Source organism: Calypte anna, chromosome 2 (assembly GCF_003957555.1).
Source record: "Calypte anna isolate BGI_N300 chromosome 2, bCalAnn1_v1.p, whole genome shotgun sequence".
Lineage (NCBI taxonomy): Eukaryota > Metazoa > Chordata > Aves > Apodiformes > Trochilidae > Calypte > Calypte anna.
Genome location: NC_044245.1, coordinates 29514954 through 29531937, shown reverse-complemented (window position 1 = coordinate 29531937; position 16984 = coordinate 29514954).

The window sequence follows — 16984 nt, the reverse complement described above, 5'->3', positions numbered from 1 at the left end:
ATGTCCTCTAGAATGAATCTTATAATTTATGCTCTTTAGGTTTTAATTTTTTCACAAGAAAGCAATCAGATGGATTCTCAGTGGGTCTTTCAGGACTAAAATGCAATATTGTAAATATTCAGTGTGGCAGAAATGAAACTTGTAGAAAATCACCACAACATAGTGCTGTTCAGTAGCTCTTTCATGCCCTCTGCAGTTAAAATGCTGTTTTGTTTCTGTGCAGTCAAATTGTTTTTCCTGGTTATCGAATGTAGTACCTAAGGTTAATGAGAAACTGAGGATCAATAAATACTGGTGGGAAATTTTCTGGGTTACCTGTAGGCTAGGTTGTGGCTTGTATTACTCACTTATATCTACCAAGCATTACAGTAAAGCAGATGCTCCTGTGTTCTCATAGGGGTACCTATTATAGCAAGAGCTGAATGCCCAGAAGTGGAGAGATGCAATCCTGTGGGAGAACTTTGCTGGTGTACCCTAGGTTTCAGTACACACAAGCAACCATCTCTACACAGATTTATATTTTTATGCATTTTTGCTGTCAGGTAGAAGTTCTGTACAGGTGACAGTAAGAATTACTTTAAAACAATAGTGGTTTTCATAATTATATGTAACTTTTTTAATATCTTTTCCAGAGAATGCTTATCACATTTATGCATAGAAACATATGAAACTCTTCATCCTACTTGAAATAGTTATAAAACAGGTAAGAATTGTCGTCTTCTTAATTGTACTTCAAATAGGTTCAACTAATTTCTATTAACTGTCTAACTTTTGGATGTATAAAATTGTATACAGTGGATGATTACCCCTTCTGGTTACTTTTGAAACTCAGTGTGTGAGCGTATATAACAAAATTTCATTGGTTGAAAGTAGCAATGCTCACTCAGCAGTAAATAGCTTTCTTGTAGGTCCTACTCTGGCAAAGCATTTTAGTGTATATGTAAAAAAGTCTGCAATATTTGTTATCCATGGAGATGTCTCATGTGCGTGAAAATAAAAGTTAATATCAGATGGCAGTCTGATGAATATGTTTTTCCATATTTCTGTCTGAGAAGGTCGGTTCTGCAGTACTGAGGAAGAAGATCAGTCCTGCAGTACCAAAGAAAAGGATTCTTGGGGAGGAAAGAAAAAGTGTGATCTAGTTAAGAATTAATAGCAATAGCACAAGTAATAATTATTATAGTAAAGGTAATTAGAGGAAGCAAGGAACTCAGCAGTGCTGAGAGAATGATTTGCTGTTTAAAACATCAAAGATGTGTTATTTTGCCAACCAGTGGCGTTCTTGAAGATTCAGTGCTGGTTACTGATTCTGCCCTGGACTTCCAGTATGGACTGGAACAGGTTATTCCTTGCCTGTGCCCTCATCTTCTTGCATATATGTATATGTGTAATTGGAACAGTAACATCTCCTGTTATCTCCTCTGGGCTACAGCTGTTACTGTTGTGTATGTTCATTGGTAAGTACAACACCTGAACCCATATGCTGCTCTAATTGAAGTATTTTTCTGAATGAAATAACACATCACTGTAAATTGGATGCTTTTCTTCATGTTCTCAGACATCAGTGTGCTAGCCACATTTGAAACAGCATCTCTTCTCCAAGGAACCTCACAGCCCAAATAAACAACGAAAGGAATGATGCTGGAAATGATACTGGAGAAACCATAATACCAGTGGCTTCTTGAGGAAAGACCTGTTCTAGGACAGTGAGGCCAGTGCTAGATTACAGACACCCCTCAGGCCCCCACTGTATCTCGGTGCTCTGTTTTCTCCCTGTAAAAAAGCAAAGTGCATATGTTGCACATGGCCACGGGTGTAGAGTACAGGCTGGAGAGGGAGAAGAGCCGGGTGCTGGATCTGCTCAGGGAAAGATGAGCACTGGAAGGTTAGTAAAGATCTCTATGCTTCAGCATCTCCCTCTGTGCAATATGAATAATGGCTATTTCACAGCAGTATTTGTTACAGTGACTGTATTCATATTTATAGTCCTTTGTAAATTGAAAGTCATAAAATTTAAAAGTTCTGTTTGTAAAATGTATTACTTCTGAGATGACGCTTCTGTGTCCAAAACACCTCTGTGTAATGGGGAACCTTCAATTAACCAGTTGAACCATGGAAATCTCTCTTTGCCTGTATTCATTCTTCTGTGGCTCTGAAGATAATAAGTATTATTACTCATGTACCTGAAATACAAGCAAGGACCTTGGACTGCAGAATTTATCAGTGTATGAAAATTATCCGGCCATGTTTCTGATTTGACTCATTTGATTTTGTGCAGTAGATTTACAGATACTTATCCCTGTTTATGTTCTGCATCAGCAACGTCAACTGAGTTGAAATTCCTCTTGGGCAGACCTGGGATTGTCACTCATACTGATTGCTGTGCTAATCAGCACTGGGATTTCTCGAAAGCTTTTAATAGAGTGTAGTGAAATGAGGCAACCAGGTGCCACTAATTGCCAGGTAGTGGGCGTGAGCTTGTGTTAAGCCCACCTGTGCCTGGTTAGGGCAGGCCCCCATTGCGTATGAGCAGGACCAGGGAGCCAATAAAAGGTGAGGCCTGAGACACAGGCTCAGCTCAGTCCTGAGCTAGGGTGAGGCTTGAGTGGCACAGCCGGCTAAGCACTCAGTAATGACACAACCCGAGCAATGCTGGAGGCCGCGGGTTTGAGACTCCTCAAAGCCTCACCCTGACGGCGATGAGCTCTAGTGGAGTGATAAAGGCAGTGCAGTGCTGAGAGCAGCACTTAAAGCCAAGTATGCTGAGATTGTGAGTTCCAGTGTGAGCTGAGCCTGTGCTTCAAGGTCCAACCAGGTGTTCCAGCAGAGACTCACAAGTAATGCTCTAAGCCTATAGCTCTCAGAGTTGACTAGCCCGGATCGGTGCTGTTGCTCCAAGAGCTACTGACCTCTCTGCTGGCTACCTCTGGCCCGCCCTAACCAGGCACAGGTGGGCTTAGCACAAGATCACGCCCACTACCTGGCAATTAGTGGCACCTGGTTGCCTCATTTCACTACAATAGAGGAAACTGGACTTCCAAGTTCTGTGCTCAGTGTGAGGGCTTGTCAGGACGTGTGTCACCCTGCTGGGCCTGGGCTGTGTCCCCCTCAGTGGAGGCTCTGCCCTTCTGTGGGCCAGAGTGCTCCCTGCCTGAGGAGAGGCCTGGGGGACAGACTCCCCCTGCTCCCTCCCTTGGCAGCCATTTCGAGGCCTCCTTCATTCCCACGCAAGCTGTGATGCAGGTGCATTTACACCTAAGGCCCGATCCTGACCCTTTCCTTGTCCCCAGGGAGGTGCTGCTGCTCGGCCTGGCAGACCTCTGGCTGGGACAGTAGCTGAGCTCAGGACCATTCTGCCCCAAATGACCCTCAGGGGGGAATGGTCCCCATGCTCCTCTTCGCCACTGCCTGCCCTTTGCCTGGGGGTGAGTCCAAGGAGGAGAAAGCCCTTGGGAATCTTCCACCTGAACTCAGTTTTGGTAAGAATGCGCATTGTTTATAAAATTGAAATGATCCATGGAGTGGAATCATGGGGTTTTCAGGGGTTTTATAGCTCACTTAAAACATGTGGAGTTAAATCCATTCACCAAAGCCACTGCTTTGTGTTTCTCCATCACTGTATGGAAGTTGGAGGAGGGTGGCTCAGGCCCTCATCCCCTTTTTTGTGGCTGTTCCCCAGCCAGGCACCTGAGGGACATCACCTTCCCCTGTGCAGTGCAGATTTTCCTCACAAAAATCCATGGGTGAAGGAAAGGCTGAGGTCACACAATGCTGGAGCCCTTGTGGAAGGTGGTCAGCTGGGAGGACAGCTCTATAGGAAAGACTTGGCTAACATTCCTGCCATAAGGCAATATGCTGTTATAGGGAAATGCATTTTGATACTGGTTTAAGACAAAACATTTAAACCCAGCTGCATATAGATGCTGAACTATGTTTTATTTTGATTGAAAAGACTTAAACAGATGCGTCAAAGTTTCCTTTTTTCCTCACTATTTATACCAAGAAAAAAAGAAGGCTTTTTGACCTTGATTTAGGTTGAAAATACTCAAATGTCAGAATTCACTGAGGGATTAAAAAACCCTCTGTGTCCCTCAGCTCTCACCACAGAGAAGTATTAAGGTGACATGATGGAAAGCTGTGCTCAGGGGCAGTGCTGCAGGAGCAGGACCGAGGCTCTACCCCAAGATGTGCAGAAAGAGGGGGAAAACGGGAGAAAACAGGATCCCTGGAGGCACCTGAGGTCCTTAAAGAAATGGGGTGAAACTCTTCAAATACCAAGCAAGAGGAAGGAAAGTAAGTGATGACGGGGTGAGGGTTGTTCTGTGGTAAATGTAGAGTGTTACTTCTTGACATCCTTTCCAGAGGTATGCTCCTCTGGTCAAGGGTGAATAGAGGGTACCTGCAGGGGATGGAAAAGAAAAGGGGCCTGAAAGCTGTCGAGAAGCAGAGGGGCAGCGGTCCTGCAGGGGGAGTAAAACACCGGGAACGGCACCGGCGGCTCCGGAGAGGGCTCCGCAGCTTCCCACCTCTTGCTCGATGCTCCCGTTTGCAAACCACACGTCCACTGAACTATTTAGCAGCTTACCGCTATTAGGTATGATATATATGCTGTGTATGGTAAAGGTTAGCTAATGGGTTTCACTAATGTAAAAGAGTTTATCGTATTACAAAATGAATGTGTGTTGTGTTTTGTTTTTTTTTATTTTGTTTTTTTTCTGGGGGTGGGAGGGAGGATAGCCTCCTGGCATGTACCAAAGTTCAGGATGCAGGCTTCCAGCCGAGGAACAGAAGCCTAAAATCTCTGCCCGTAGTCAGTGAGTCCCAGGTTCACAGATAGCTGCATGAAGCTTAAAGTGTGGCCAAAGAAGTGAGTTGCCCTGCCAATAACTACCCTGAAATTTTTACAATTACATTTATGGTAATGTATTGCCTTAATAATGAAGCCATACAATCACATATGAATGGCTATGGATAGATAGAGCCAGCAAGGGCCATTGATGCATATTTGTACAGTACTAAGGTGCTCTCTGATTCTCACTGGTCTTTTTTATTTTTTAGTGTGTGCAGAGTATTGAGGGCTCCTCCCAAGTGGGTGCAGTGCAGTGTCGTGAATGACAGCCTAGAGCCAAGGGAGCTGCACCTGGTGAATAGCTTAGGGAAACAATTACCAGCTCCTCTACTGCTGCCAGGGCCAAGCAGAGATTGAGGGGGCTGCAACAGCTCCCTGTGATCTCTTTCTGGCAGACACTGAGCATGTGTGCACATGCACAAAGGCACATTCAGGATTGCACCTGCACATGTTAATTTATAGGTCCTGTGCTAAAGCCAGGGCCAGCCAGTGTTATTCTCAGTTGTCACTGACCTCTTCATTCTTCTGCACCGTTTGTTGCATCCACTTGCCTCTTGTTTTAAGCAGTAGTACTAGAGGTATGGATAGATAACAAGTGCCTTACCCCAGCTCAGAGAACATTTCAACTCTAAACAAAGTGAAACGAATCTTCTGCTGAATGTGAACATTGTCTGATGACCACTTACATGTAATGTGTTTGAACAGAATTTAGGTACTGCTTCCCTTTAGTTACTGCATCTATTTAAAGTGCTGACTGCCATCAGGGCAACATACACTGAGAATATTCTGGCTGTATCAACTCTCTGTATTCTTGATCACTCATATTAGATTAAGTACAAGAGCTGATAAATGAAAACAACTCCTTTTCTCCACCTGCTTTTTTTGAGAACATACCACTCTCTTCAGACAGGCCTTTTTTCAGATGTCGCACGTTTTACCCAGACAGCTCTTTCCAATTATTCTGACCTTTTTGAGACATAGGGATTAGAGTTTTTCAGCAGTTATTGTTAGCATTGGCTTAAGCAAGTACATAATAAAATGTTTAATTATCAGTGCCTCATATGTAACACTTGGGGATCTTTGCATGGAAAGCACTTTATAAACATTCATTAAAGGTGACAGCAAGCTAGCGAGAGCTGTTCATGTTTAGTTGAGAGAAATAATTTCTCAGTCTCCATTTACCCACAGCCTTGACATTGGGATAGCACAATTATGCCTCTCCTGCAGGACAGAAGCACAAGCTGAGGAATTGCTACTGCCTCTTCCCCTGACTTTTCTTACAATAATTTGGTCCTGTGACCTGTCCTCACTACAATAGCACGTTGCCTATTTTCTACAGAAGACTGTGGCAGTCCAGCTGGTTTAAAGGATCAGGCTTGGTGCTGCATTTAAAAAAAAATGAAAATAAAGATGTTTGGATACCAGGTAATCCACATTTCCACGTTAAAGATCAGAAGGTAATTTCAGATTTAACGGGTAAAGAAGTGCACAGTATACCCATTCCTTTGTATATACTACTCACAAAAAGAGAAAAAAGCTGATGAAGCTATAACTTCTAGTATTTTCAATCACTGACAATCCAGTGAAAGTCCCCTAAAGGGGACAGGTTTGACCACATGGAATCAAATAAACAAAATGTTCACAGAGTGCTGCTGGTCTCCACACTAACACTAGGACATACTGAAAGCAACTGAGAAATCACATCTCTCTGGAGGGAGAGCTCAAAAGAGTACTGTTCAAATTAATGTTTGCACATAGGAGAGAAATAAATGGGAACAAAAAAGAAGACATGCCTAGGTACCCCAGAGTATCCCAGTGGTCCAATCATACTATAGAAAGTGTTCTCTTGTGGAGACTGTAAGTGATATCCTCCTAACAAAGCAGCTTCCTGTGTGTTGCACTGGGCTTGCATTTACAAGCACTACCTGCTGCAAATCTTACTAGCTCATGTGCAACGCAGCTCTGACACAACTGTGTTACTTTGATTATTTGATTATTCCTATTATTGTGGCTTCTGTTACTTGTGATCCCTCTGCAATGTGTTCCTTTGAGTGTCACAGAAGGAAAAGGAGCTGAAATGAACAAACAGCTGGTTACACAATCCTGAAAAGCCTGAAGAGTCCTCACATGTAGGTCACTTAGAACAACACTGATGTGGTGAATAACTGTGGTTTTTCTCCTCAGGAGCAAAGAGTCAGTCCATTTCTTGTAAATGTAAGGAATTGTTAGAGAGAAGTATTGATTTCTGCACCAGCAGTCCAAACCCTTTGAATTTTGGCCATTTTTTCAGGTCCAAAGGATAAGAAGAGCAGAAGTTTTGACAAATATGCCAACATGCTTTTTCAGATGTCTCCTGAGGGGTGGAGAACCAGAAACTACGGAGCTCAGTAGTGGCTAGTGAAAACATTGCACTCTTGTCTTCTGAAGTGTAACATGATTTAAGTCTCACAGAGAAACTATGGTAATCTCCGAGCAAATTTCTGCAAGAGCAAAAGTCTTAGGATAAAGACTTATAGGTTGTTTTGGTTGACTTACCACACTGTAGGGATTTCCATACTTTAGACATCTGTGCACAGTTCAGGGGTGATAACTAAAGTAGCTTCAGGGGTACGTATCAGGGAGAGAGAGAACGGGGAGCCAACAGCCAGCACTTGCCACTACTCACACTTCTCAGAATGGTGAAAGTGTTCTGGTGACTCCTGGTCTGCTGCTCCCCTTTCCAGATTGCATCTCAGCTTCAGCTGCATCCCCTGCTGCACTTTGGACCACACTCCCTTCTGCTGCACCAGCTGCAAAGTTCCTCTGCCCTTCATAGGCAGCTGCCGTCAGCCTCAAATCCATCCTCTCCAGTCCAAAACTTTCATGAGCTTCAGTTGTGTTTTTCCCATGTGAGCACTCTTTCCCACCCCTTGCCTTTTCCTGATCTTCTATGAACTGTAAAATCTCATTGATCTCAGCTTCCTCAGGAGATCAGAAACCTCTGGAAAATACCTCTTCTGTTTCCTAGAACACTGTCTGCGCCCTAGATTTTTCTACTGCCCTGCTCTGTAATACCAGAGAGAAAACTTTTCTTCTCATATTTGTATCATGGAAAATACCTCTTCTGTTTCCTAGAACAACACTGTCTGCACCAAAGATTTTTCTACTCCCCTGCCCTGTAATACCAGAGAGAAAACTTTTCTTCTCATATTTATATCATGCCACCTGGTACAGCTCACTTACCAACTGTATGTGGAAAAGGAACTCAGTTCCTTGGTGCCCTGAGCTTCTGTGCTGTTTTACTGTTGACCTAAGTCCATTCTGATAGGTAAGCTCACAGATACATCAATAAGCACCATTATTATTGGGAAAATACTCAAATTTAGAGCCAAATCCTAGTAAAAAAATGTAGGCAGAAAGATCATATATGTTATATATAGTATGAATCTATATATAAAATATATGTTCTGTGGACTCAACATATATGCATATAAGCATTATATATATAAAAATAAAATATTTTCATTTTAATATCTACGTTACATGGCTTGGAGAAATGTGTGTAAACAATATGCAGTTTTGGGAAAAAAAAAATAAAACCCATCAACACTTAAGATGTTAACTTTTAAAACCAGACTGCTGGTGAATAATAAAAGAGGTGCCTTCATCAGACACATTAAAAAATATAATGATAACATTAGTCTGATTAAGCCAGATGTCAAACATGAAAAACTCGGCAGGAAGGTTCAGGAGACTGAGAACAAACATGAAGAGACCAGGATCTGAAAGGCCATGAAGAGTGAACTATCTTGGAAATGAGTTAGCTAAACCTGAGTTACACTGAATAAGCTCCAGTTTCTTATTTGAATACTTTGTGGGTAGACCAAGACAAAATGTTTACTCTTCGACTTGGCAGGCTGTTATCTTTCACCTAAGGAAAACTTGCTGAGGCAACTGAAAACTGTATTGACAACACTGAGAAGACAAAGTTGGCAAACATTTTTCCCCCTGAAGAAGGGTTTTGTTTTTTTTTTCCTCTCATCAGTCCATAATGCTGTCATAGTATTTGTGAAATGAGGAGGTGTGTGGTGTGATATGGTGCAATACCATATTACTAAATTGTTTTCTTAAACCCTGTGAGAGGTAGAAAGCCACATGCCAGATACAGTAGAAGAGAGCTGCCATGCTTATTGCAGGGCTCCAAAGAGGTCTGCCTTCATACCACCATGTGTGATAAAGTAGCTTCTTTGTTAGGCAGGACTCTGTGGCCCACACTGTCTTCCTTTATCTCCCTTTATATTTCTTTACATGGCCCTATGAAATGGCTAAGGTTTTAATTATTATTAAATGCATTATAGCAGAGCTAAAAAGGACAGTATAGTTCCATTTCGTGCAGACTTATTTGCTTGGCTAGGGGCTTTCTACTGTACCTATATAGGGGGACCCAATCCAAAAACACACCTGAGCCACCAGGAAGACTCTTCAGGTCTTCAAAGGGCAGCAGATCTGTTCATATTCATATTCAGCATTTCTTTACAGAAAATCAGTGGTTTTCAGTTCTCCTGTCTTACAATGAGAAGTATTGACATGTAGGACAAAGTGCCTTGCTCAGCTGATAAGGGAAGTTTCAAAGAAGGAATTACCTCAATTCAGGCAAACTCTTTAATCCTCATGTTCTCATTACTTCCAAATTATTATTTGCCCACATCTTCCCCCACAATTTTTTTTTTCAAAAGAAACTTCAGAGTCCTGCTAGAGCAGGCAGTGTGAGTGGGTCTGCCCACCTGGGTTGCAGCAGGAGCTGTGTCACTACTACGTGATGCTGTGGACACCAGCTGGAAACCAGCACTCCTGGGACATTTGAGCTTATAGGGAAAAGAGGAGAAGGCTGAGCATCATTTGGGACCTAGAAAGGCAGGAAGAAAACTAGAAAATACTGAAACCCTTTAAATGAACTTAACCAAAATTCAGAATGGGCTCAGTTCCAGTGGTATGCTCTGAGTCATCTAGTTCATCACCTAAATGGCTTCACCTCATTACTAGTTATTACCCCTGTCACTGAGAGTTAGATATTGAGTGAAAGCTTTTTTCAACATTTGCCTTAATGCCCCTTTCTCATTTCAACAAGCTGTCCTCTAAATCATCTTTTGTTCACAGTGATTGATCAAGATAGGATATGCATTTGAAAAAAAAGGGAGAGCCTTTTATATTACTTAAATAGTGTTATCTTGCAATTATGATTTCCTTATGTGTATCTGGCCTCATTCTGAACCTAACCTACATTCTGGCTGAAAACATTTAAGACCCCTTGCCAGCCATCTCCAACTGCCAAGCTGAAAAAAAACTTCAACTGGGTTTAGAAGTTCAGCTTTTTTGTATATATATACTACTAATTAATCATAGTGATTAGATAATAAACATTTCAATTTTCTGCTTTCTTTTTCTACCTAATGTCTATTCCCCTAATTTCTATCAGAAATTACCTAATGGAATGGTCTATCTGATGCTGACAAATGATGAAAGCTGGTTCACTGGCTCCAAAATGCTAGACATCAAAGGCCTTGCATGTCTCAGAATCTAAGGAGCAGAAAGTGAAGGCTGAAAGCCACTGGCTGCACAGGTTTGTGCATCAGGGCATAACCCCATTTGGCTAACAGCTCTCTGAGTCCTGCCCTTTAGACCTGTTCTTTGCACTTAGTGCCCATGGAGCTGGAACTGGGAGCCTAGAAGTGCTGGGGTCAGACTAAGCCCTTCAGGGAACTGGAAGCTGGTCAGCTCAGGAATTCAGCTTCATTCTGGGAAGCCCAGAAAGTGCCAGTTAACAGGAGACTTTCCCTGGAATACCTGAGCTAAGACCCAGTTTCATAGTTGCTGAAATAACATCTTGAGCTAAAGGAGTAATTTCTTAAAGATACATCTTCTGTTATTGTTCAAAATGCAATTTTTCTAATGTCTGGCTCAAGAGACATTTGAAAAATAATATTTCATTTGTATTTGAGCTGAATCCAAGTTCTTGAAAAGTTCTGCAAAGGCAGAATCCTGTCTTTTGGCTGTTTCTTTGCTGGGTGGTAAGCAATAATCAAATTAATGATTTCAAATTAGCTAAAAATCATCTTGAACAGAATCCAGCACAATTACAAGCAGATGGATAAATGAGAACAATAGGAACTCACAATATAACCAATGACTCATTATTTTAGAACACCTCTGGAAAAGAAAAAAAACATTTCAGGGTACTTTCAGTATGACTGCCTTAGCTAGAGGCTGTGAGATTCACCTCTCACCAGTGACATTACTGCAGGGGGTTGGTTACCCAACAGCTTCCAGGAGAACTGAAAAAACCAAAACACTGTCAAGTGGTAGCTGCAGAGGGAAGCCCTGAAAATAACTCCATAGTTTTATAATTTCAGCTTGTTTACAAAGAAAATGGTCTTCCTAGGCAGAAAAAAGCCCTCTACATCAAAGAATGGTAGACTCTACCCCTCCTTAAAATAAAAACTCACTGGTGAGAGCTGTCTGGGGCTGTGGATGGGCAGCTGAGACATTCTCAGAGTCTTTGCAGGAACCAAGGCCAACAAGCCAGCAGGAAAGAAGGCCAAGGCCAGCTCAGCTTTCGTAAACACTCTTAACCTTGAAAACTGGGTGGCTGCTTACAAATTGCCAATTTGGAATGGTTCTGGAAATCCCCTGCTTCTGATTTGTGTCTGGGAGTGGTTTGAAGAGCAGTTGGCAGCAGCCTTGGGGGTTCTGGGGACTTGCCTAGATGCTTTACACTATAGATGATCATAATCCAGTGCCCAGGAATGTTCCCAGGCCCTGTTTAATTCACCAAGATAGATGTAGACCAAGAAGAAAATAAAAATTAAATACTGGGCTTGTTGAGAATGGAACTCTCACGTTTCCTGCTTTACCGCACATCTATTACAGAGATGTATTAAACCGGTGTGATACTATTTGTCTGGTTGCAGAATGAACAGCTAAACTCTCAGAGGGGTTCTTTCTGCAGTGCTAACCAGTTTTACTGGTGATTTACTTCAGAAAATCAAGTTGTATTTGGGATAGATCTAGCACTGTGCAGTTGCAATCTTAATTTTCCCAGTATCAGGAATGAACCAAATTCATCTGCAGTAGACTCTTCAATGTGACCTATGGACCACGTGAGTTGGGTTTCATTGGTGATAATAGCCCAGACTGGAAAGCATCTGTTAATTTCTCCTCTTACTTTGTACATCTGTTATCAGTCTCTGGTGTTATTTGATTTTTGGAAGCTGGATTTCCTTACACACATGCCACAAGGCCCACTTCAAACTCCTTTATACAGTTTTCCATAAAGCTTTTGATTAATTCACTAAGGGCTAAATCTGAAGAGAGATGATCAGTCCAGACTGATGCCGGTTTACATCAGCTGAAAACAAAGGTTTTAGACAATACAAAGAAAGTTGAAGCCTAAGACACCTATTTTAAAGATTAGCTGTCAGCTTCTGCAACAGAAAGTACAACCAGCTCCATAACCCTTGTGTGTAATTTTGTCTGTGTGGGTGAATGTGAATGAGAATACAACAGTTTCACCCCTTCTCATTCTTAATTATCCTGCCCTCCCCCAGTCGAGCTACACAGAGACATTTACAGCCATCAAACATATAGACTGCCAGACCTAGGTGTGTTGGACTGCACCTCCAGGGATCCTAACCAGATGGTATTTTAGGAGAGGACACAGTTCATTTCAGAGCAATCCGAATGAGCAGCTTTCTTTTCTTTATTACACCGTCGCATTTGGCAGCAATCCACCAGAGGCAGATTCTCTGCTCTCTAAGGAATGATCTGCCCACTCTGTCCATTTAACAGGACGTTCAGCTCAGAAAATCCAGTTGCTGATCACACATGTGGAGCAGATGTGTGAGCATGCATAGCAAAATAAAAAATAAAAAATCCCAGCAGTGCACTGGGAGAAATGTAGCGTAACTACTGAAAAGCAGTGACACAAAAGCTCTGATTCTGAAACCGTGGTTATTGTTGTTGTAAGGAGGATTTTTCTGATTAGTCTTTCTTAGGGAACAAAAAAAAAAAAAAAGTGTAATAAATCCTTTATTATTTTTCTCTTTGGAGGTCAGGGAGGATAATTCATGTTATACTAATGTGGCTTCTTTGTTCATTTTCACAGACTTCTCCTTACAAAGATATGATTCTAACTATTTTGACCAGACTATCTTGGGGCCCTACCTCTCAGGAACTAAGCGCTGGAAAACTTCCACTGGAAAAAAACCCACACCCTTTTAAAAGGGAGGATATCAGAAGTATACATCTTTTATCCATGCCCCGCACACTTGCATGTAAAGGGAGAGCACCAGCTGTTTTTCTCATGGTGAATAAGGGTTACTTGGGGAAATCTGACTTCCTGTTTTTACATGGACAGCTACATTGTTGCATAGCCAGTTAATTTTGGTTAGGTCAATAGAGCAAGTTTAATTATTGGAACTTTCCTTATTCACTCAAGCTTCGTACTGTACAGAAGAAAGAGGGATTACTAGGAAAACCAAACTGTGTACAGAAGCTGAAAAGCTCATCTTAATTGCATGGCCCCTGCTCAAACGTACAAAACATTAATGGGGGGGGGGTGGAATTTGCTGAACAGTGCAATTTGGACTGCAGATTAAATTTAAATCTTAGTTGAAAATATACTGAATAAAAATCGTATGGAGACTTTTCTTGAAGAATAATTAAAAAACAAAACAAAACAAACCAACCAACCAAAAAACAAAAAAACCAAGAACAAACCAACCTGTACTGGAGTACTGGGGGCTCCTGCAAATGTAGTGGGAAGATTGTCCATTTTTCCATGACAGCAGAACTCAAAACAGCAAAAGTCTGAGCAGTGTCGAATGCAGAGAGAAATCCCATTCAGGTGGTACAAGGTAAAGCAAACCTCTTGAGTGGTGGCTTTCACAAGCAGGACAACTGCTGATGGTGAAATTGAATAGCAACTAAACCTAGGTAAAATCCCCTAAGAAACAAGGAGCATTCTAATTTACTTTAACTAGATTTTATTTTATTATTTAGTTCAGTGACTGGCTAAGCCCCTTCCTGCATTTCATATGGTGCTACAAGTTATGGTGGATTTCTAAATCTCAGTCTTGGTTAATGCATCAAAGTACACAGGGGCTGATTTCCCTCAGTTTCTTATAATATACATGTAGGCAGCTGTATGTTATTACATCACTTTAGACTTAAAGCAACCAGATCATTCTAGATACCATTATCTAGTTCTGTGTTTTTGATACAGTTATATTACAGTGCTGCTATAAGGAAAGCTTTTTTTTTTTTTTTAATTCATATCCTTGTTCTTAATAAACATCCCAAAGAAAAATATTCAATAGCAGCAGGCAGTAATAAAGAGGCAGAAAATGGCAAAACCACAGTGCTGAGGAAACCTATGTGAAAACACTGGTTGTGTCTTCCTGGTTACAGAAAACAAATAGAACTGTTCAAAGTGCTTGCCAATAAGGGCCTGCCAAATAAAATATTGTTTTATGAAGTCAGGAAAAAACTAATTTTAAAGGTTATTGTAGGTTATTTGTGGTCACGTCTTGTGTTCATAAAACATGATGTCATCTTGAACCCTACACTATTTTTATTTCAGCCCTATAGGTCTTCGTCTGAGACACTATCTCAGCAATTGTAGAAATGTAAAATTTATTGGGAAATACTTGCAAGAGTCTGTTCTACAAATTGAAAGGAATAAAATAAATTAGATACAAGCTGACAGACTGCAAGAATCCATCAAAGCAGCTGTATTTTAGGGGAGTTTATTTACCTAATCCAGTAATGTGGAATGACAACATCACACCAGCAGTATTAAATTTGAAATCAGAATATTGCAGAATTGTTCTTCCTACTTACTTTTTTTTTTCTTCTTAAGTGATACTAATACCACAAAACTGATTCTCTTCCCTGCCCCCACAACACCGGGGGAACCATTATCATGGCTGCTAAGGTAATAATTTTATTTGTCACCTTCTTTTTTGGTGGAAAGATTTTATTCACCTCGATGAGTCATCCTACCAGCCAATCTAATGATGAGCTGCAAACTGATGGAGAAGACAGGTGTTAACAAGAAGGTTGTTAAGAGTTAAAGACTTTTCCTGGCCAGCATTAAATCTTTTGCTTTATTTTTTTTCTCTCTCTTCTACCTAACATTTACAAACCAGTCATAATGCCAGATGAAGGACATTGGATTTTTTTTCAGAATTGGGGCTTCCTATAAATGATTTATCTCATTTGAAGATACCTGATTAAATGTTGACTCAGGCCTGACGACTTGAATACTGTGGCCACTTTGGGAATTTTTTTCTTTTTAGCCACTGACAGTCTCCTTGATGGTCTCACAGCTAAAGTTCTTCAGCAGAGCAAAGATATGTTTATGACATCTTCCCATGTGCCCCTTTAGGCTTATATGCCTACTCTTTTTTTTCATTAGAATAAGAATATCCCTGTTTCTCTTTGTGCCATTTAGGCTTTGTTTTATGGTCATGGGAAGTGGCTTGACATAAATATGCATGAATACAAGTTAGGAGGAGAAAGTATTCAGGGCAGCCTTGAGAAGAAGGACTTGGGGGTGATGGTGGACCAGAAGCTTAACATGTGCCATCAGTATGAGAAGAGGAAGCTCTGAGGTGACCTTACAGCAGTTTTCCGATTCCTGGAGGGGGCCTACAGGAAAGCTGGGGTGGGGCTATTTGCATGAGTGGGTACTGAGGGCACAAGGGGCAATGGTTTAAAACTGAAAAAGGGGAGATCTAGGTTCAGCATTAGGAAAAATGTGAGGGTTTTAAGAAGCTGGAACAGGTTGTCCAGGGAAGTTGTAACTTACCCTTCCCTGGAAGTCTTCAAGGCCAGGTTGGATGGTACCTTGAGCAGCCTCATTAGTGGCAGGCAGGTTGGAAATAGAAGATCTTTAAGGTCCTGTCCAACCCTAGCATTATCTGACTCCTAAAATACAAGATTTTAAAGTAGTGGATAAATTGCTTCTTCTCTCTCTGTGGCCAAAGCCTTTGAAGCCCTTGAGGCTATGCAGACCCAGTGGTGGCTGAAGCACCTTACACATGGAAGAAGCTTTCTGCTGGGCCCTGGCCCAATGGGAGCAGTTCCTATGGCTTGGCTCTTTATGGGTACGTGAGAAGATGCACAGTGATGTATCTATGATATTCCTGTGGGATACCAAAGCATGTACCCACAAGTGTATCACCTGGTGCACCTTTCAGTTTTATTATTTCTCACTTTTTTTTTTCTGAAAATATGCCTGCCTTTACATTTAAAGGCAACTCCATGTGATTCTCAGTGTTAGTGAGAAAAGATAAGGGGTGACAGCCTGGGTGGCCTGCCAAAACAGCACAGCGCTCCCACCTCCATGGGTGGGAAAAGAAAAGGCAGTTTTAGCCCGATGCTGTAGTGAAATGAGGCAACCAGGTGCCACTAATTGCCAGGGAGTGGGCATGAGCTTGTGTCAAGCCCACCTGTGCCTGATTAGGGTGGGCCCCCACTGCGCATGAGCAGGACCAGGCGGCCAAGAAAAGGTAAGGCCTGAGACACAGGCTGGGCTCAGTCCTGAGCAAGCCAGCAGAGAGGTCAGTCGCTCTTGCAGCAACAGCACCGATCCAGGCTAGTCAACTCTGAGAAGCCATAGGCTTAGAGCTCTACTTGTGAGTCTCTGCTGGAACACCTGGTTGGACCTTGAAGTGCCATGTCCTAAAAGAGGTTCGTCTTGCTACACAATGCTGCCCCTTTTCTAGCCCAGGCTGCTGCAAGCACTGATAGTTGTCAGAATTTTGCACAATTTAGATAGCCCGGAGGCCTTGTGTGGTCTGCTGGTGACAGTGTCCCTGAAAGATAAGTGTTTTGTCTCAGAGGCGCCAGCCTCCACTGGGGGCCTATTTGATGCCTGGGGTCACCACTGGCTTTTAGAGGCACAACCAAAAAGAAGCCTTTCTCAGGGCTGCCAGAAGAAATTTTCTTTCAAATGCATCTGGACCTTTCAGAGGATCTGATCTTTTAACTACTCAGACCTTTACCCCACACAAAAAAGCTGCAGTCACAGGATAAATCTCACTTTATATATCTTACCTGTAAATGGCTTTTTTTTTCCCTCCCAGATCAGTTTCT